The following is a 21,037-nucleotide window of genomic DNA, read 5'->3' as shown; positions in this document are numbered from 1 at the left end:
CTATAAGGTGCCACAGAACTCTCTGCTGCTTTTACAGATCCAGACTAACATGGCTACCCCTCTGATACTTGTCCTCAGCACAGAGTTTTGAGTTTAACAAGTTTTCAGGTTTCTTTATAAAAGCATCGCACATTTTTATTCAGAACAGAATCACTCTCTGTACACAATTTTAAAGATCTTTTCTGAGCCCTATTGTGCTAGTATAAAATTAGAATTATTCTATCTCCTATTTTCTGTGGGTCTGAAAGTTGCATTGTTACTGTATATCAGATTTTTGTGAGCATAATTCAAAAGCTTTTGGCTGGTTTGTCAGGTGGTTTTGTTTGTGTTTTTCCAGCACATTTTACTGAATGCCCTTTAATTATTTTGTGTGGGGATTGTTGGATTTTTTTTTTACTCTAAAGTATACCTTTATCTGTTGCTTCAAGGTAAGGTTGGTCACATTTTTGTTGACTTAGGTACCTCTCTTATTGCAATTTTGTTAACATGCACACAGCAAATCATGTGGTTTTAATGTGAGTATCCTATTTATACATTTCAAAATTAACTCCTTAGTCACAGCTATAAAATATGAGCAAATGAACTAAATAAGATGATCCTTCATGGTTTTTTTTTTCAGTTTTACAAGAGGTTTAATCATGTGGTGATTATTATTATTCAAAAAAAGGACCTCAGAATCTTCGCAGGCTTTACAGAGCATCTCAACAGCAGTCAGGCTCGCACGTATCTGACTAGCTGAATGGAACTCCATTAATATCTGTAAAGTATTGTAACTTTTAGTATGTTTCCGCTCTCTCTGCTGTCCCTAGTTTATCTATCCTACTAGCAACCTTATCTGTAAATGGAAACCTTATTGTTCTTCCAGTAAAGCTAATTCAACAAAGGACAATAGAGGAACAGTCTGATGGAAGCAGAAAGTAAGAGACTTTCAATAATAAAGGGGAGGGGAGGGAAATCCTTTCTTTTGTATTTGAATTTAGGCCTTGTCTACACTGGCATGTTTCTGCGCAGTAAAGCAGCTTTCTGCATTGTAACTCCTGAGGTGTACACACTGCCAAGCCACTTAGTGCGCAGAAACTGCATAGTTGAAGTGCTGTAAAAAACCACCCCAACGAGAGGCGTACGGCTTTCTGCACTGGGGGTACAATGCTGTGGTGCCAGTATAGACCCCCTGGTTGATTACAGCACAGCAACTGGCCTCTAGGAGGTGTCCCACAATACCTATTCTTGCCTTTCTGGTCTTCGGTTTGAACGCTACTGCCCTGCCCTCAGGTGACCAACCATCATCCCCACCCTGTAAATTCCTTTGGAATTTTGGAAGTCCCCTTCCTGTTTGCTTGGTGATGTGTGCAGTGGTCTCAGTGCATCTTACCAGGTGACCATGCCTGCTCTACTTGGAGCAATGCCAAGCTGCTGAACCTCATCAGCATTTGGGGAGAGGAGGCTATCCAGCCCAGCTGCACTCTAGCTGTAGGAGTTATGATACCAATGGACAGATTTCATGATGCATGACATGAAGAGGCCGTGCAGAGTCAAAGTAAAGGAGCTGCAGAACACCTACCACAAGGCACACTGCTGCTCCGGTGCTGTGCCCATGAGCTGCTGGTTCTACAAAGAGCTTGACATGATACTCAGTGACAACCCCACCTCCACTGTGAAGGCCACTGTGGATACTTCAGTTGCTTGCATGCCAGTCAAGAGTGGACTGAGCCAGGAGGAGGAAATCTTGGATGATGATGTGGAGCTGGAGGGGGACCCAGAGGCAGAGGATGACTTAGAGTCTGAGATACATGAAGCCAGGAGCTCTTTTCTTCCCCAGAGGAGGCTAGGCAGTAACAGCTGTCAGATCTTGGTGAAGTGCAAACAGGAGTGGAGGCCCCTGGTAATTGGATCTGATTTTGGGAATTGCTGAAGCAAGTTGTTCGGAGCAGGAGGGTTGCACGAAGCAGGCTTGTGTCTGTATGATGCATGTACCACCACATGCCTAGTCTGAGCAGTGGAACAGGGTGTTGATTGACTTCCTCACTTCCCAGGAATCTGCCTTGGAGATCTCCAGGAAACTCTCATGGAGATACTGGACAATTCTTTGGCAGAGCTGCTTTCTTTCTTGCCCCATTAAGGGTAACTTTCCCACACCACTCTGCCGTCATGGGGCAGGGGAGACCGTAGCTGCACACAGACGAGCTGCATAAGGGCCAGGGGCGGCTCTAGGAATTGTGCCACCCTAAACAGGGCAGCATGCCGCGGGGGGGGGGCGGCGCTCTGGCAGTTGCTGGTCCTGCGGCTCCAGTGGACCTCCTGCAGATGTGCCTGTGGAGGGTCAGCTGGTCCCACAGCTCCGGTGGACCTCCCGCAGGCGTGCCTGTGGATGTTCCACCGAAGCCGCAGGACCAGCGGACCCTCCGCAGGCATGCCTGCGGGAGGTCCACCGGAGCCGCCTGCTGCCCTCCCGCAGCACGCCACCCCAAGCGCGCGCTTGGCACGCTGGGGTCTGGAGCCGGCCCTGATAAGGGCTAGGGAGGAAGCTGCAGGCTTGGAGAAGACCCTCCCTTGATTCCCTGCTCACCCTCAGCAGTGAGATCTTCCATAATGAACACAGCCTGTGGAAAATGTGGGGACAGTATTATAAGGCGCCCCCTACAGTGCTGGCTCTCCCAAGAGCCACATGCCCAGTGTACGGTAAGGTCCAGGAACACTGATTTCCCCTGCCCCTGCAGCTACTCACTATTTTGGGGGTCTTGTGGCTCATGTGTGCTTGCCTGTGGTCAGCCAGTTAGTGACAGCCACTATTCACATACCTGTGTTTTAAATTCATGGTCTGTACGTTGCAAACAATACAGCTTCTGTAAAATGTTGTGTTTTGGCTTCACAGAGATGACCTGGGGATCCCAGCCTCCCTCTTAGTTATCGCCAGCTGAACAGCTGCACAGAATTAGAAAGCAGCCACAAAGAACTAAGGAGGACTTTCTGCATGACGTTATGATGCACTCCGTGGCCGAAAAACAGGAACTAAAGGAGTGGCGGGACAGTGAGAAGAGGGACCAAATGGCACATGCAGCATGCCAGACCGAAACCTCGGAATGGCTCATAAACGTTATGGAGCACCAAGTAGACACACCCCAGGCAATACTAGCACTGCAAACCAAGCAGCTCTGTGCCCGCCCTCCCCTGCAGCCACTGTCACAAAACTCTTTCCTGTGCACCGCCCAAACACCGCCAACACGGTCAACATCCTGGCTCCAGTTTGTACCCTCTGCGTTCCACTCCTGCCCTGTCACAGTCCAGCCCTGCGGACTCCCACTACCCACTGCACTCAACACCCATCCCTCTGCAGTTTAGCCCTGCTGAAATACAGTATCCAGTGCACTGTACTCCAAAGGAGAAGGTTGGATATGATCCCTGGACATATGCAAATCTTTAACTGTCCCGGGACCCCACCTCTTCCTGGGACCTTCCCTTCCCCCCCAGCCCCCTCAGTGCGGATGTGGTTTTTTTGTTTGTCTCTCTCCTCCAGTTGTTGTTTTTTAAATAAAATTATTATGTTAGTGTTGGTGTCACTAGGCATAAATCTAGGTAACTCGGGAAGATAAAAGATCACAAATGTCGATAAAGTCTTCTTGCTGTAGGCCTATGTGAACCAAAGGAACTCCATGTTAAGCGCTTCTGTTAGCCTTACTAAACTTTTGTAACCTCCTGTGCTATGTGCTGACTGCTAGCAGCTGCAAGGCCGGTTTGCACTAGATGCAGCCAATACTAGATAAGATAGGGGGAAAGCAAATGCTGTAATGAAGGTTATATGCATGAGAAAGTAGCCCACACCGTGGAAAAGTTCAAAAAGAAAAAAAACAAAGGGGGTATAAATACTGGGACCCTGCCTGCGTGCGGGTGTGCAGGATTTGAGATTGCTATTTCTCCCTTGCACCTTATTTGAGCTCAAATAAAATTGTTTTAGCTTCTCCACCCTGGTGTGTTTATTGGCGCGACGCACACCGGGCAACAAACCCCGCTGTTGCCCCCTCGGGCCCTCTGGGCCGGCAACATTAGTTTGGAAGCAATCTTTATCCTATTAATTGAAAGGAAACAGAGCCCTGCAAAGCAACAGACAGTTATCTTAAACCTTCAAAGTGCATCATCTGCACCAATCACAATCACCTCCTAGCATTACAAGCACTGCACTCCCGAGTATAGCAACAAATATTAGTGACTTTCAGCTTCAAATTGCTGCCTCAAGGTATCCCTGAGCCTTTTGGCCCTGCATTGTGCCCATCTTATAGCCCTGGTTTTTGGCTGTTCAAATTCAGCCTCCAGGTGCTGAGCCTCAGCAGTCCAGCCCTGAGTGAAGCTTTCACCCTTCCCTTCACAAATATTATGTACCGTAGCACACGGCTATAAGCATAGGAATATTGTCATCAGCCAGGTCCAGCTTCCTGTATAGGCAGCATCAGCAGGGCCGGCTCCAGACCCCAGCGTGCCAAGCGCACACTTGGGGCGGCATTTTGCCGGCAGGGCGGCAGGCGGCTCCAGCAGACCTCCCACAGGCATGACTGTGGAGGGTTCGCTGGTCCCGCGGCTCGGGTGGACCTCCCGCAGGCATGCCTGCAGACATGGGCGGCGAGTTCTATGGGCCCGTGGAGCCCAGGCCCCACCAATAATCCTAAAGGTGGGCCCAGCTCCAGCAATGTTTGGGCCCCAGGCCCTGTACTTTCAGGGGTCCCCGCGCTGCCATGCCGGGCGCTCTCACTGCAGCAGCAGCTCCCGGCAGAGGCCCCAGCAGCGACAGGGCTCACAGCCATTGGCCGGGAACCCCAGCCAATGGGAGCTGCCGGGGGCGGTGCTGGAGCTGCCTGGCCACGCCTCCACAGCAGGGAGGGGGAGCGAGCCACCGGCAGCGTCTGAGCCCTGAGCCGAGCAGCAGCAGGGTCTGTGCCTGTCAGACAGACTCAGCCGGTGAGCTGTGGGGGCAGCCTGAGCCAGAGACACAGCCGGGGAGGGGGGTTTGGTGGGGACAGACAGACACAGCTGGGGCGGGGTGGGGACAGACAGACACAAAGACACAGCTGGGGGGGCATTGGTGGGGACAGACAGACACAGCTGGGGGTGGGGACAGACAGACAGACCCAAAGACACAGCTGGGGGCGTTGGTGGGGACAGACAGACACAGCTGGGGGGCGTGGGGACAGACAGACAGACACAAAGACACAGCTGGGGGCGTTGGTGGGGACAGACAGACACAGCTGGGGGTGGGGACAGACAGACACAAAGACACAGCTGGGGGCGTTGGTGGGGACAGACAGACACAGCTGGGGGGGGGTGGGGACAGACAGACACAAAGACACAGCTGGGGGGGCGTTGGTGGGGACAGACAGACACAGCTGGGGGGGTGGGGACAGACAGACACAGTCGGGGGTGGTGGGGACAGACAGCCAGACACAGCCGGGGGTTGTGGGACAGACAGACACAAGGACACAGCCAGGGGGGTAGTGAGGACAGACAGACGGACACAGCTGGGAGGTTGTGGGGACAGACAGATGGAGCCGTGGGCGGGGAAAGGAGCAGCAATGGGCACCCCGGGGCTGATATAAAATACACAGGATGGGGGGAGCTTCCTGAGGGGACTATAGCAACACCCCCCGCAGAGCAGACCCAGGTTGCAGCTGGCTCTGCCCCTCACAGCCCCCGGCCCCACAGAGACCCACACAACCCTCTGCCCCCTCGAGAGACTCCCCATGACCCCTGTGCCCCTGTCACTCCTCTCCAGAGAGCCTCCTTTGTGCCAGACCACTCCCCTCCTCCACTGCCTCCCCTCCTCCAAAGCTCCCTACAATCTCCCCCTTTGCCTTCCGCAGCCCAGCCCATTCCATTGTCCGGGAGGCTCCCAGTCTAGTGGCTATCAGGGCCCACGGGAGCTGCACCTGAGGCAGGGTGCCTACCTGCAGATGCAGACCTGCCTGGCTGTGCCTCCACAGCACGGGGAGCGAGAGCCACAGGTGAGCAAGCTCTGGTCATCTCACAGGCCCAGTAATTCTCTGGATATTTAATTTCACTAAGGCAAAATGTGTGCAATTTTATGGGTTGAATGATTGAATGACATAATACCCACCTGCCCGCATTGTCCGTCACTAAGTCCAGTAATTTTGTCAAGTGTTTGTTGCACAACATGGTGGTGCCTACCCCTACCTTGTGCTTCAGGGGGTGATGGGGTCCAGGGCAGCCTGTTATAGAACTACCTGATTAGTAATTGGATATGTTGGCTGGCATCTTTTTTTACGTGTTTGCTCCCCCTGACGTTAGAACCTGGCTACACCACTGGGGAGGGGAGCTTCCTAGACCTGTGCAGCTGGGGCTTAGGTGAATTTTGTGATACTGTGCCCCTCCCCAGCTACCACCCTGCAGTCCCCTCTCCTGCACCATGCTGGGCAAGGGGCAGCCCCATCCCCAGTGGCAGCAGGGGAGGCCACACGTGATGGCAACCTCCCCCCTCGGTACCCACCATAGGGGAGGCGAGTGGGCTTTCTGGACCTGAGAGGGACCTAGGAGCATGTGCAGTGAACTGCGGGGGAGAGGAGGGGTCCCTCCCCTGGAGCTTGCTGCTGCCAGGGAGGGTGGAGGGGAGTCCTCTTTGGCCCTAGCCCTCGGGCAGCCTGTCTGCACCCCAAGTTCCTTATCCCCAGCCCTGCCCCAGAGTCCTCACCTGACGGGAAAAACACGCAACTTAAATTTGGTGGTCAGTTTAGAGTATCATAGAATATCAGGGTTGGAAGGGGCCTCAGGAGGTCATCTAGTCCAACCTCATGCTCAAAGCAGGACCAAACTCAACTAAATCATCCGAGCCACGGCTTCAAGCCGGGCCTTAAAAACCTCTAAGGAAGGAGATTCCACCACCTTCCCAGGTAACCCATTCCAGTGTTTCACCACCCTCCTAGTGAAAAAGTTTTTCTTAATATCCAACCTAAACCTCCCCCACTGCAACTTCAGACCATTACTCCTTGTTCTGTCCTCTGCTACCACTGAGAACAGTCTAGATCCATCCTCTTTGTAACCCTCTATCAGGTAGTTGAAAGCAGCTATCAAATCCTCCCTCATTCTTCTCTTCTGCAGACTAAACCATCCCAGTTCCCTCAGCCTCTCCTCAAAAGTCATGTGCTCCAGCCCCCTAATCATTTTTGTTGCCCTCCACTGGATTTTCCAATTTTTCCACATCCTTCTTGCAATGTGGGGCCCAAACCTGCACGTAGTACTCTAGATGAGGCCTCAACAATGTTGAATAGAGGAGAATGATCATGTCCCTCGATCTGCTGGCAATGCCCCTACTTATACAGCCCAAAATGATGTTAGCCTTCTTGACAAAGGCCAGAGGAGGGAGTGTTAGTGCCTTTGCGGACTTCTGGGAAGTGCATGGGGTGGAAGGGGATGCTGGGATGCTCTGGAACCACTCCTTCAAAGCCAGTCAGGACTCTGGGGGAGCCTCCTCTCTGAGCAGACTGTCTCCAGGGCAAGAAGCTTACACCTTCCTGGGTCTGACCTCAGAGCATTCAGCATGCCCTTCCACACCATGCACTTTCCGCAGTGAGTCCGCCCAGGCGGGGTCCTGGGGCAACCAGAGGTCCCTGCACCCCAATTCCACAGTCAGATGTGACTCTCAGCCAGACAGTAAAACAGAAGGTTTATTAGATGACGGGAACACAGTTTAAACAGAGCTTGTTGGTACAGAAAACAGAACCCCTCTGTCAGGTCCATCTTGCGGGGTGGGGAGCCCAGAACCAAGTTCTGAGTCTCTCCCCATTTCCCCAGCCAGCTCTAAACTGACACTCCCGCCTCTGGCCTCTGTGTCTCTTCCGGACAAGGAGGCCACCTGATCTCTTTGTCCCCAACACCTTCAGTTGGCATCTTGCAGGGGAAACTGAGGCACCCACACAGTATTCAGAGAAAATATTAAGAACATTCCCACTTCATCACAACAGGTGCAACAAAATATAATACTGTATATTGAAGTAGGCAAGTGCTGCTTCTGACTTTCCACTTTTAATTGACCCTTGTAATCTTGTGGCGCTGACGCGTTGTAGCTTCATTTTATATCGGCTTACAGGGCGGGAGCGGGGGGGCACCACCATTTTGGGCCCCACCAAAAATTATACAAACCTGCCGCCTATGCCTGCAGATGCTCCACCGGAGCCGCGGGACCAGCGCGCCCTCCACAGGCACGTCTGCAAAAGGTCCCCCGGAGCCGTCTGCCGCCCTGCCGGCAAAATGCCGCCCCAAGTGTGCGCTTGGCGCGCTGGGGTCTGGAGCCGGCCCTGCTGGTGCTGCCTATACAGGAAGCTGGACCTGGCTGATGGGGCGGCCAAATTCCTAGAGCTGCCCCTGCGCACCAGTGGGCCTTTAAATGGCCAAAAGCACACTTAGCAGTCATTCTCCACTTGCTCAGGCTGTTGTTGAACCACTTCTTGCTGCTTTCAAGGTGCCTCGTGTATGGTTCCTTAAGCCACAGCATTAAGGGGTAGGCAGAGTCTCCCAGGATCACAATGGGCATTTTGACTTCCCCTACAGTGATCTTCTGGTCTGGGAAGAGAGTCCCTGCTTGCAGCTTCTTGAACACACCAGTGTTCTGAAAGATGCGTGCATCATGCACCTTTCCAGACCAGCCTGTGTTAATGTCTGTGAAATGCCCATGGTGATCCACAAGTGCCTGGAGAACCATTGAGAAATACCCCTTGCAATTAATGTATTCGGTGGTTAAGTGGTCTGCTGCCAGCACTGGAATATGCATGCTATCGATTGCCCCTCTGCAGTTAGGGAAGCCCATTTGTGCAAAGCCATCCTCAATGTCACACACATTGCCCAGAGTCACGGTCTTTTGGAGCAGGATGCGATTAATGGCTTTGCACACTTCCATCAACCCGAGTCCAACGGTTGACTTTCCCACTCTGAACTGGTTAGCGACCGATCAGTAGCAGTCTGGAGTAGCCAGCTTCCACAGTGAAATCATCACGTGCTTCTCCAACAACAGGGCAGCTCTCAATCTTGTGTCCTGGCCCTCAGGGCAGGGGCGAGCTTACTACACAGTCCCATGAATGTGGCTTTCCTCATCCGAAAGTTCTGCAGCCACTTCTCGTGCATGACGATGTGATCCCACCATTCAATGCTTGTTTCCCGAGCCCAAAAGCAGCGTTCCACTGCGGTCAGCACCTCGGTGAATGCCACAAGCAATCTCGTGTCATAGCGACTATGCGTAGTGAGATCAATGTTGCACTCCTCTTGCCTTTCTAGTTTCAGGAATAACTCCACTGCCACTCATGACATGTTAGTCAGAGTGAGCAGCATACTGGTCAGCAGTTTGGGATTCATTCCTGCAGACTGAAGAGGCCAAGTGCGCAGTACACAAACCGTTGAAAGATGGCCCCTCTGCCTTCCCACAATTCTTAGCAGCAGAAGAGGAAGAGCAGCTTTGTGGGATAGCTGCCCAGAGTGCACCACTCCGAATACTGCTGCAAGTGTGAACATGCTAGTGCTCAGGCAGCTGACAGTATGAACACACAACAGCGGTTTCCCTTCAGCGTTCTCTGAGTGGCGCTGTAACTGCCGACGCTGTAACTCGGCCAGTGTAGACATACCCTTAGAGAAGTTTCATAGGCATTTGGAAGTTGTCATGTCAGATTCTCTACACACACCAGAGTCTTTAAACTTCCTATTCCTTAATTGTAGTTCTATGGCATTCCCTTGTCTAAAGACTTTGGCCCAGATCCTGCACAGACTTACACACGTGCTTACCTTTACTATCTAGCTGGTTCCATTGATTTCAGTCAGACTGCTCAGGTTAGGAAAGGGAAGCACATGCAAAAGTCTTTGCAGGATTTGGGCCTATTGGTTACAAAAACTATCCTTTCCTGAATGTGCTAGTTGGGTGCGCACACGCTCGTTTTGGCAATTGCTTGAGCCAGCTCTGTGTGTTGGGGGGGGGGGGGGGGAAAACACATTATCTTGTAAATTACTGGAAGAACAGTTAAGACCAAAAGAGCTTGGAAGGGATTTTTAGGACATCGTAAAGCAGGATTTTATATATTTATAATTTTTTAAAGTAGGGAAAATTTGAGTCTGTTGGCCCTGAAGTATCTTTTTAAAGTGTCATGGACTAAAATATGCTCATGTTTAGGAAATAATTTCTTATTTAGTATTGTGTGTGTGTGTGTGTGTGTGCGCGCACACGTGATGTTACATATGTTTGGTAGCTGTTTTTTTCCCTCTGAAAATGTCTCTCCAAAGTCACTAGCAAGCTTATGGATTTCAATAGGTTGATGCTTCACCTGGTGACATCTAAATTGAACTTTTTATTAAAATAGCTAATTCATGAAGATGTTTAATGCATTGTGAAACTCCATCTTCCAAAGCAAAAGTAGTAGAGGAGAGTTTATAATGGACTTAAATCAGTTGAGTACAAGGCTAACAGTTTTCCAGCGTACTGAGAACAGCCTTTTCAAAGAACACCTCATACATGCTGAGGGAGCACATACAAAATAGTAGAAATTACACGTGCGTTGCATAGCTGAAAGTGTTTGTTTGGGTTGACTTGTACCCTGGCTACTCCTGCTCCCTTCCAAAAAGATAAACAACTTCTGACTCTTAAAGCTTCCTTTCCCTTTTGTTCCTATTTTCTCCCTTCAGGCTCCTCATTCTTTTTTGCTCTCTTCAGAGAATGATGTGGTTCGAACGCTTGGAAACAACGTGAATACAATTTTTTAAAAATGACGACTAATTCAAGGGTTTCCTAACTTGAATTGCCATTAAAGTTCTTTTTTTATGTGATCAGTAATAGCTTTATTTGGTAGGGTTTTCAAGCAGCATTATCAATTCCAACCTTTATAATTTTTTTTGGTATTTTCATAATTCTGTTTGAAAGACAAAACTCAATCATGTTGCCAGCCTTGAACTACACACTTTTATCCGGGATTATGTGGCTTAATAAAAAAGTGAAGGTTTTAATGCAAAATCCCTGCATCTTTAATATTACTATAACCTGATTCAGCTTTAAAAGGTAAGAAATTATGTCTGACCAAAAGCAGCAGACATAATCAAGTATTATAAATGTTATTTAAGAAATGTAAATCCATATAAACATCAATGTATGACATATAGCATATAAAATCTGTCTTTATTTGGTAAAATTCCCTGAACTGCAAAACCTAACAGTGATAGTCATTAGAAATCAAAATGTAAGCAGTGGATTATAAATTAAGCATGAATGTTATTATTGAATTACTTAGAAAATATTATGTTTAACTTGTTTAGGATAACCTTTTAAATTGTAGATATATGTATTTCAATCTAATTATTCCATTTGCTATATCTTGCATGATGTACTTGTTCCCTGATGCAATTTTGGTCTAATCGATGCATAATTTGTAGTGTATCGTTTGAGAACTTTTCTTAGGGTTGGGGGGAAAAAAGTGAAATTAATAAGTGCAGATTTTATGTCTGAGAAGATGGGCTATGTGTTTATGGCTTCTCAAGAAGTTGCTCATATGGTGGGAAAAGTGTATGATGATAGCGACAAAAGCATAAATTCCCACCCCAAAGTTCCCCTTTTGTTAATCTTCTAGGCTTCATCTCCTCCTACCTAAGGATAACCCACATGGTGATGGAATGTGTCTTTGAATTCTTCCGTAAGGATGTTGGGGGTTTGTCCCTTCATGGAAGAGGCCAGGGTCTGACCCACCCTAACTTGCAGTGTTGTCCAAGGGACCACTGCACAGTTGTCCAACCTCTCTGGCTTGATAGGGCTCTTCAACTACACATGATATCAGAGGTATCCAGAACTGCAGCAGCCTCTGCACCTCCCCTCAGGATTGGTGGTTTCCAAGCTACTTCAAAAATTGTAACAGTAGAAGCCATTGCAATTATGTGTACAGTAACTTGTGGCTCTGGTTTGTAGAGAAGGTGGAGGGGAAGATTTGTATTTTTTCTTTCTCTGTCTTGAGTGTAATAATGGGTAAGAAAGGTGTTGCTTCTGAACTATATATGGAAAATAAGATACAATGTGATCTCTTGGGAGTCTGGTCTGTACATGAAGGATAAGAGTCAAAATGTTGGTGTCTTTGGCTATCAGGTAGATGAATGGAAAATGGCACGTATTTGGATCTGAAAGCCACATGTGCTGGGTGGAAGATGTCTTGTCTTGTGAGAGTTGGAGACCATATTGGAAATGTATATGATGGCTATAATATGATGGCTGTTGCCTGAGACTTGTTGGAAGTACAATGACAAAATGAAGGCAGGTTTTTTTGGAATATGTATGCATTTTACAAATGTGTTTAGTTCATATAATATCTTATGTATTGGGACACAGAATATTTATCTACCTTCCCTCAACAGTTCTTTTTATTCCTTTAAATAATTAGTTTTACTATAACGTTCCCATGGAGTTTCAGAAGTTGGCACAACCTCTGATTAGAGTTCATTTGAATCAAGAATATAATATTTCAAAATTAGTAGCAAGAGGCTCATTTTTAGCCTCAAGAAATGTTGCACAATGTCACACTTTTTTCCCAAAAAACAAATATAGGTCCCAAATATGCACCTTTTTTGAATTGCAAAAGTCCCTTGGCATTTTACTGTCATGAGGCATGCATGATAGGACTCAGAAATGTTAACTATTGAGAGGTCCCCCATTAACAGTCAGCATTTGTCAAGACTTACTAACCAGTGTTCACTAAGCTTTCTATGGTTAGTCCCCGTACTGAGGATAAGAGATAAGTGTGGTAACAGCTGTCAAATGTTGACTTTTTAATTACTTCCTCTTCAGGAAAAATGATCTGATAGAAGTTTATTCTAAATCAGTGTTGTCATGACTAATAGTTCATTTAGTGGTAGATTTCAAATATTTAAATAGTCAGCATATATTAAGGGGAAGTTACTGTACAGCAGACTGTAGGGGACAGCTTGCTGTTCTTGTTTAGAAAGAAGCCCTTTCAAAATTAAGCCATTTGCACATGATTTTATAAAGTATATTCACATGAGAATAAAATGAGTTTTCTTGTGTATGCGATTCTTTCTGTTTATTGCTGTATTTTTGATTCAATGCCATTGCTCTCAGATATTTTTAATAAAAAATGTTCCCATTTTGCTGTAGCAATTTCCAGGTTCTTTCATTTGTTTTGTTTGAATGTGTGTCTAGCAGTGACACACTACAGCATAATGATTGTATTGGCCTTGTTGTTTAGCAACTAATTTAAACGACAATACATATAAATTTGAATAGAGGGAAGTGTCCTTTAATACTCTTTTTAAAGCTTAATGGAAGTGCTATGTTGGACTGTGTGGTGGAATATGGAACAATTCTGTTTTGTTTTATATTCAGATGCATTTAGATGTTTCTTTAAACTCTTTTTGTGGCTCTTTGAATGCAGTGAAACTGCAGTGATAACATTTATCAAAGGAATAGTGAATCACTCTGATACAAAAGGGATATTTATATCAGTGCTGGATTACTTTTACCACAGAATTTTTTTTATATTGTAAAGTTTTGTTTTATAATGCTGTTAGTAGCAAAACTAGACATGAATAGTAATTGGAATACTGTTAATTGTATGATAGCAAGCTCTTTAAGCCCACAGTAACTTTTGTAATGGCGCGCACAATGTCTCTTCCCGCCCCAACCTTCAGCCCTACTGCTTAACATCCTAAGTAGGAAATGTGTGGTAAAAATGTTAAGAATGTGTATGAAATGATGCCATATTGAGAGTTTAAAACCAGTAATACTGATAGGGATAAATACTTATTATAGTTGGTCAATTTTCTTCTAATGATTTATTTTTAATAAAAATAGTTTTTTCCCTAAATCAGAAAATACTTCTCCAAAAAGTGTGGAGGCGGGGTTAGGAAGGAAAATTTAAAAAGAAAAAACAAACAATTTTTAATCAAAACAAATTTCACCTCTACCATACCTGTAGAATGAAAGTAACTTGAAATTATTATTATTTTTTACAAAATGACTCATATTTTTAGCCAACTCTAAGTAATAATGCACAGTAAAAGCAGATTCTTGCAATACTTTCTCAGCCTCCCGTTCTCACTCCTTTTTATTTCCTTTCATATATATTTGCCATTTCCATAAAACTTTCCCCATTTGCCAATGGGAAAGCATCACAGAGATTGTTCTTTCCTTCTCAGATGGAACTGTTCAGGAAGAACTTCCAAAAATATTATATAAATAGATAATGTTTTACTGTTTTACCTAGAACTGACAGTTTCCTAGTATTCTTTCCAAGTGCCATCTGAATCACTACAGATCAGATCTCCCTAAAGAGCAAGTGCACCAGTGTACATTCCATACACATTCAGCTGGCTGTCTACAGTGCTGCTGCCCAGACAGGAAATATCATGCAGGGAGAAACACCTTTTTCAAGAGTTAACCATTCTGTGGCATTTCCTGTCTAAACAGTGGCACTGATAGGCAGGTAGCTGGGTACACTCCTTAGTATTGTGGCCACCACTCTAGGCACCTCTATGGAGTGGGAAAATCGGGAAACTTCTCACAGTTACCAACAGTTCTAAAAGGGAGAACCCCAAAGTGAATGTCCCCAACCCACTTCCACTGCATTCAGGAGAAGCACAAGTTGTCCTGGCAGATGCTCTGCAGAGAAACATGGCAAATGTCAAATGGAAATTAATTGAGGGTCCCTCGACCCACGCCATATCATGAGTGCTCCTCAGGCTAAAGTTACACTCTCAGACTCAGCCCACATTTCTCCTCCAGTTTATCTCAGATCCCCAGCTATGCCACAAGCCCATCCCTAGTTTCCCAGCCTAATCTATTCCATTCTAAAGTAGCCTACCCCACCCTTCCCACCCAATCAACCTCCCCCAGTTTCTACCCTAACCGTCTCCTGCCATCACCTGATCTAAATTTATCAACTCTTTAGATTCCTGGCAGAAGCAACACTTTTTTCCTATCTCAATCGCCCATCTGTCCTTTGTTCGTATTTGGAAAAAAGACTTGGGAGATGCAATGGTTTATCAAGTTCGTGTCCAGGATGGGGATCTGAATGTTACTGAACTAGAATGTGATACTTTTGGGGACATACAGGGTGAAGCGTTTGCATTATTTATATAAATATGCAATTTGATGTCATATATGTGAATGAGAGAATGCATATTCATGATAAGTAAATCAGTACGTTACATTATTTGCATGCAATCTCCAGAGCTGCTTTTCTTTATCCTCCCCAGCTCCTCCTAGTAGCCTTTCTGCTATACAACTTAAAGAAACAAGATACAGCCCCACATAGTTTTAGAGTATTTTTAGAGCCGTTGGGGATTTTTTTTGACACTTTTTTTTTCTATTTAATAATACTGATTTGTTGAAACTGAAACAATTTGTTGGAAAGGATCAGTTTTGACAAATTTTCTGTTGTGAAAAATTTGTAGAAATGCCGTTTTGGTATTTTTGAAATTAAAAACTTCTGGGTTTTGGTTTAAAATGACAGTGTTTCAAAATGTAAGTTAATTTATAGTGCAAATATTTTTAAAAGAGCAAAATCAAATCAAAAGTTTCATAATTATTGAAACAAAATATTTCTATAACATAATCCTAAACATTTTTTTTATATTTCAGTTGATTTAATTTTTTTATATTTCTTTGGATTTTAATATTTTTTAAATCCGAATTTGGGACAGGGAAATATTCTGAAATCTTGAAAATTTCTTGCAGGATGAGAAAAGTTTCCTGCCTGGCTCTAGATGTTTTCTCAGTGCTTGATACAACTAACTCTCTTTTATTCTCATCTCTTTTACTTTCTCCTGTGATTTCCCCCCCCCCATCCCGCATGTTTTTGAGCTGTTCCTTTCTTTTTTTTCTCCCCTGCATGAGTACCCCCACACTTTTCTATTTCTTGGAGGCACACCATTCTCGGTCCCCACTCCACTCCACTCCACTCCATTATTTCCTCTAATAATCTGTCCTTCCACCACTGGTTTGCCCCACTTCAGCCTTTGTCTCACTATCTAGATTCCTATACTGCCCCTAGTCACTGAATATCTGTCCATCTCACATGAGTTAAGCTTCCTTAGTTTCTCTTTTCTACAGTCCTTCCAAACAAGTCTGCTATTTCCAGTCCTAGCCTTTTTCCATCCCTACATTTCCCAGCCAAAATCTCTTCTTTCAGGTTGCTTCTAGTACACTATAAGACAACCCATTTCTCTGATTACATCCAAGTAGCACTAGATAAAGGAAGATTGTTTAGAGAAGGCTGCAGGAGCTGCAATCAGCTTTGTAAGGAGCCTGGATGCATTTTCTTTTTCAATGTGTGTACTTATAGGAGGGTGGCATATCTCTGCGGGTTCTTCCACTACCAAGATCAGACAGTGTCTCTGAGCTGCTAGGTCTCTTTGATCAGTGCTCTCAGAACCTCAGGCAGAGGCATCGGGGTGCTGAGCAGCACATTCCTCTGCTTCTCCTGATGCACAGCAAGGAACTCCACAAATGTTGGTTTATGAGCAAGTATCTGGGAGCTGCCAGAAGTGAGTGGAAAATCTGCTACCTTGACTTTCTAAATGTATTGAGAGCTGCACCTCTAACCTTGAATGTCTGGCCATTAGCTGTCCAGAAAATAGCAGAAAAAAGTTATTTTGACCATGTTTTTATAGTATTGTCAAAGCTAGGCCATTCTGAGTCCTCTCTCACTTATGAAAGCTTCTGTTGTTCATGTCACAACTGCTCTGAAAGGTAACGCATATAATGCTGTCTGTCTGCCAACATCACAAACTGCCACTTTTATTGCTCAGGGTGATTTTTTTCCACTCAGACTCCATTTCCTGACAGGATGTAAAATGCAAGCCTAAACTAATGAACAAATGGGAAAATAGCTGTTCTACTATAATCTCCATACTTCACATGGAGACAGGGAATATGCATGTTCATTCCACTCCATTAGATACTGCCAACTGATTCTTTCATGGCTCTTTTGTTGGTGAGTCATGAATTCATCCCTAACTCATGGAATAAAAATACATTCACTTTCCATATTTGGAGAGATGCTGCCACCTTCCACAAAGGATTTACATGCACAAACTCTCCTTTGACTCATCTGGAGAATGGACTTTATTGTGTGTGGGTTTATGTGATGTATAAATAGGCTTTGGCAGAGTTCAATTTTTTTTTATAATTTTGCATATCAATACTTTAAAGGCTTTTATTATGTTGATTTAAATTTTCACAGTTGAGTAAAATTATGGTATTTAAGCATTTTTTCCCAATATTTAAATGTTCACAGTTGTGGGAAATTAATATGGGGTCAGCCAATAATTATTTAATGACAGTAGACATGGAGATTCAAAAAGTTAATTTTTGTAACTGTTTAAAATACACATTATTAATGTCACATGCCAAAATATACAAAGTAAATATCCTTAAATCATACTCAAGTTCTCAAGCAGCATTTTTCTTCCTTTGCCTATCTGTAAATTTTGATGACTATCAATGGAAATATTTTTTTTGTTTGTATGCATAAAATGAAATCAACATTTACAGATACAAATCTAATCGTTCCAAACCTATATATAAACAAATGCAATTGCTTGTATTCAAATAACCAGTAAACTGTATCTATGAATAGAATAAAAATATGAAACCTGCTAATTAACTCAACCTTTCATCTTTCTTAGGTAGAAGGAGTTCAATACAGCTCATTATGAGAGTCTTCCGGATGAGACTTTATAGACAGTAGTTATGTCTCTTCTTTGTGGACATTGAGTGGCATTTACAAGTGTGGCCAGTGTTAGTCAAACTCTGCACCCACTGGAGCAACTGGTAAAATGTCCAGTGGCTTCAACAGGAGCAGAATTAGCCTAATGCTGATTGAATACAAGTATAGATCCCACTGTTACGGTTCAGTGGCAATTTTTTTGAGAATAGGTTTTTATTCTATATTTTTAAATAAAATGTTGGCTCTGTCCCAGATATCTACCACCCTACTTCTCTTTCATGCCACTAGTGACTGCATTGCAGTCATGAATTGATTCTGCCCTCAGAAAAGCACTTAAGCAAATGAATTAAATGGGATTTAAATAGTTTCTTAAGTGTCCTTCTAAGATAGGAATGTTTTCCTGGATTAAAAATATAGTTTGTAAAAAAAATAAAAATAAAATAATAATAATAATAAAAAATAGGATCTCTTGGTTGGAATGTGCTATATAAAAATACATACATACATGCTGGGCAAAAGTTCTTCCCTCAGTTCCACCTATGCAACCTCATGCCACGGGTGTAACAGAGGGACCAAATTTTATCCACTCTGTATAGATACAGTACATTAAATTGTGACTGTTGTATTAATTAATGACCTACACTATTTAATCTTATTTAATAACTATTTAAGGAATCTATTCCCTAGTGTAAGAAGATTAGACTCTTCCAGACTTGGTATTGCAACATGGAATTAGCTTAACCTAATTTAAAATAAAAAAAATCAATGAAACTTATCTCAAAAAAGTAGTTAAGCAGAATTCATTGTTGAGTAATCTTCCTAGTCCTTGTAAAACTGCAATGTGTATGTCTTTGTTATTTTTCTTGTTTCGTTAGCGGGAATTCACTGAATAAATCTCAGTGCGCTACAACTAATTACTGGCTTTTCTAGGTTCCTGCTGTGCAGATATGCTACCTTTTTTCATAGCTTGCTGAAAATGAATGTGCATAAATTCTTTAGCATGAAAGATAAGTCAAGGGAAATGGCATTCAGGTGGACAAAGCAGCCCAGACAGTCCATCAAGAGTCTAACCTGCCTGTTCTGCCAGAGAATTGGCTCCTGTTGAAAGACTATTTCCCATACCTTGGCATCTGGGTTCTGTAATTACCATTTACAGTGTGAGAAGAGGAGGGGGGAAGTGTTTAGATGCTGTTCTCTCTAGTATTCCCCTTTTCTCTCCCAAATACATTCAGATTTTTTGCTCGTAAATTAGAAAATATTTGTTAAAGATACAGAATGAAATAATTTAAAAATATATTTCTTTAAATAGAAAAGTGACATCAACTCAAGGCAATATGAGCTTGAATTTCCTGGTACTTATTGCTAATACTTTTTACATTTCTTTCTATCATAAGGAGATTTCAATTTCCAGCAGTAAAGGGCTTGTATAATATAGTACAATGAAACTATTTTACTTTTTTTTTAAATGTATGGCTTGTGCAATTGGTGTACTTATTCTGCAGATGATTGAATTGTTTGAAATACAAATCTCCTCCAAACTCGCACACTCCTGTCTCCAAACACATGCATACCCATTCCCTCTTGCTCTTTACAAGAGTATTAGGAAGGCTGGTTGTCAACGGAAGTCTGAAAATAGAAAAGAAACACTTTTTGAACTGGTGTGGTCACGGTTTAATAATGTGATGATGCCTGGAGAGTTTGAAAAGTTTCCTGATTTTACCCATGAATAAAAGGTTTTAGGCGCAAAAAAAAAATAAAATAAACCCAAACCAAAACAAAAAAACAACAACCTACCAAACAAACATACAAAACCCAGGGCACTGCAAATATTCTTCCAGCTTCTAGCAGCTTAATTGTCTGTCTCTCCATTTCTGGACATTTTTCAGTGTTGTTCTGTAGAAAATAGGAATAGAAGGATTGTAAATGACTAAATCTTGTCCTCTTGGCAGTATGGAAAAACTGCTATCTGCAGATATCAGACATAAACACATTTTTCATGGGCAACTCAGCCTCCTGGGATGTTCTAAAGAATAGAAACATTATTAGTTGTTTTAGTTTTTAGCAATGTTTCTTATGCACTAATGTTCTGTTCTAATGTAAACATCTATGGAGAAAATATTTTGTAAGTCTGAATCACTTAATTTTATAAAAGCAGCAAAGAGTCTTGTGGCACCTTATAGACTAACAGACGTTCGGGAGCATGAGCTTTCGTGGGTGAATACCCACTTCGTCGGATGCATGTAGTGGAAATTTCCAGGGGCAGGTATATATATGAGCAAGCAAGAAGCAGGCTAGAGATAACGAGGTTAGTTCAATCAGATCCTGAAGTTTTTTTGCTGCAGGATGGCCACCTTAAGATCTGCTAACTTCAGGACCAGACTTCAAAGAGAAACTGCTGAGCTTCAGTTCATCTGCAAATTTGACACCATCAGCTCAGGATTAAACAAAGACTGTGAATGGCTTGCCAACTACAAAACCAGTTTCTCCTCTCACACCTCAGCTGCTAGAAGAGGGCCTCATCCTCCCTGATTGAACTAACCTCGTTATCTCTAGCCTGCTTCTTGCTTGCTCATATATATATATATATATACCTGCCCCTGGAAATTTACACTACATGCATCCGACGAAGTGGGTATTCACCCACGAAAGCTCATGCTCCCAGACGTCTGTTAGTCTATAAGGTGCCACAAGACTCTTCGCTGCTTTTACAGATCCAGACTAACACGGCTACCCCTCTGATACTTAATTTTATGTTGTTATATGTAGTGTGAGAGACCCAGACCAGTGGGGTACAGGAGTCTGGTAGAGGGCAAATATACTAGTCACTGGATGAGTAGTTTTCTGTTCCCAGAGTGACCAGAGCAGGGGTTGCACTAGAGTAACCAGGAACCTGCTAGAACCAATTAAGGCAGACAGGATGATTGACACCTGGAGCCAATTAAGAAACTGCTACAATCAATTAGGACAGGCTAGCTAATCAGGGCAATTTAGTTTAAAAAGGACCTCACTTCAGTTTGTGGTATGCATGTGAGGAGCTGGGAGCAAGAGGCATGAGGACCTGAGAGTGAGAAGACATATTGCTGGAAGACCAGGAGAAAGGTTCTGTGTTGAGGATAAAGAAGGTGTTGGGAGGAGGCCATGGGGAAGTAACCCAGGGAGTTGTAGGTGTCACACAGCTGTTACAGGAGGTACTACAGACAGCTGCAATCCACAGGGCCCTGGGCTGGAAACTGGAGTAGAGGGCTGGCCCGGTTTCCCACCAAACCTTCCAACTCCTGATCAGACACAGGAGAAATTGACCTGGACTGTGGCTTCTACCAGAGGGGAAGACCTCTGGGCTG

The 21,037-nt window shown here is 44.3% G+C and overlaps 1 long non-coding RNA gene across 3 annotated transcripts in view; it reads left to right on the top strand.

The window, feature by feature from the left end:
- LOC120369485 overlaps window positions 1-21,037 on the top strand; it is a 139,842-nt gene that overhangs the window by 37,831 nt on the left and 80,974 nt on the right. The window lies entirely within an intron of this gene.

The sequence above is a fragment of the Mauremys reevesii genome, linkage group 7, assembly GCF_016161935.1.
Source record: "Mauremys reevesii isolate NIE-2019 linkage group 7, ASM1616193v1, whole genome shotgun sequence".
NCBI lineage: Eukaryota > Metazoa > Chordata > Testudines > Geoemydidae > Mauremys > Mauremys reevesii.
The sequence above is the reverse complement of the archived record's forward strand: the minus strand, read 5'-3'. Positions and strand labels throughout refer to the sequence as shown.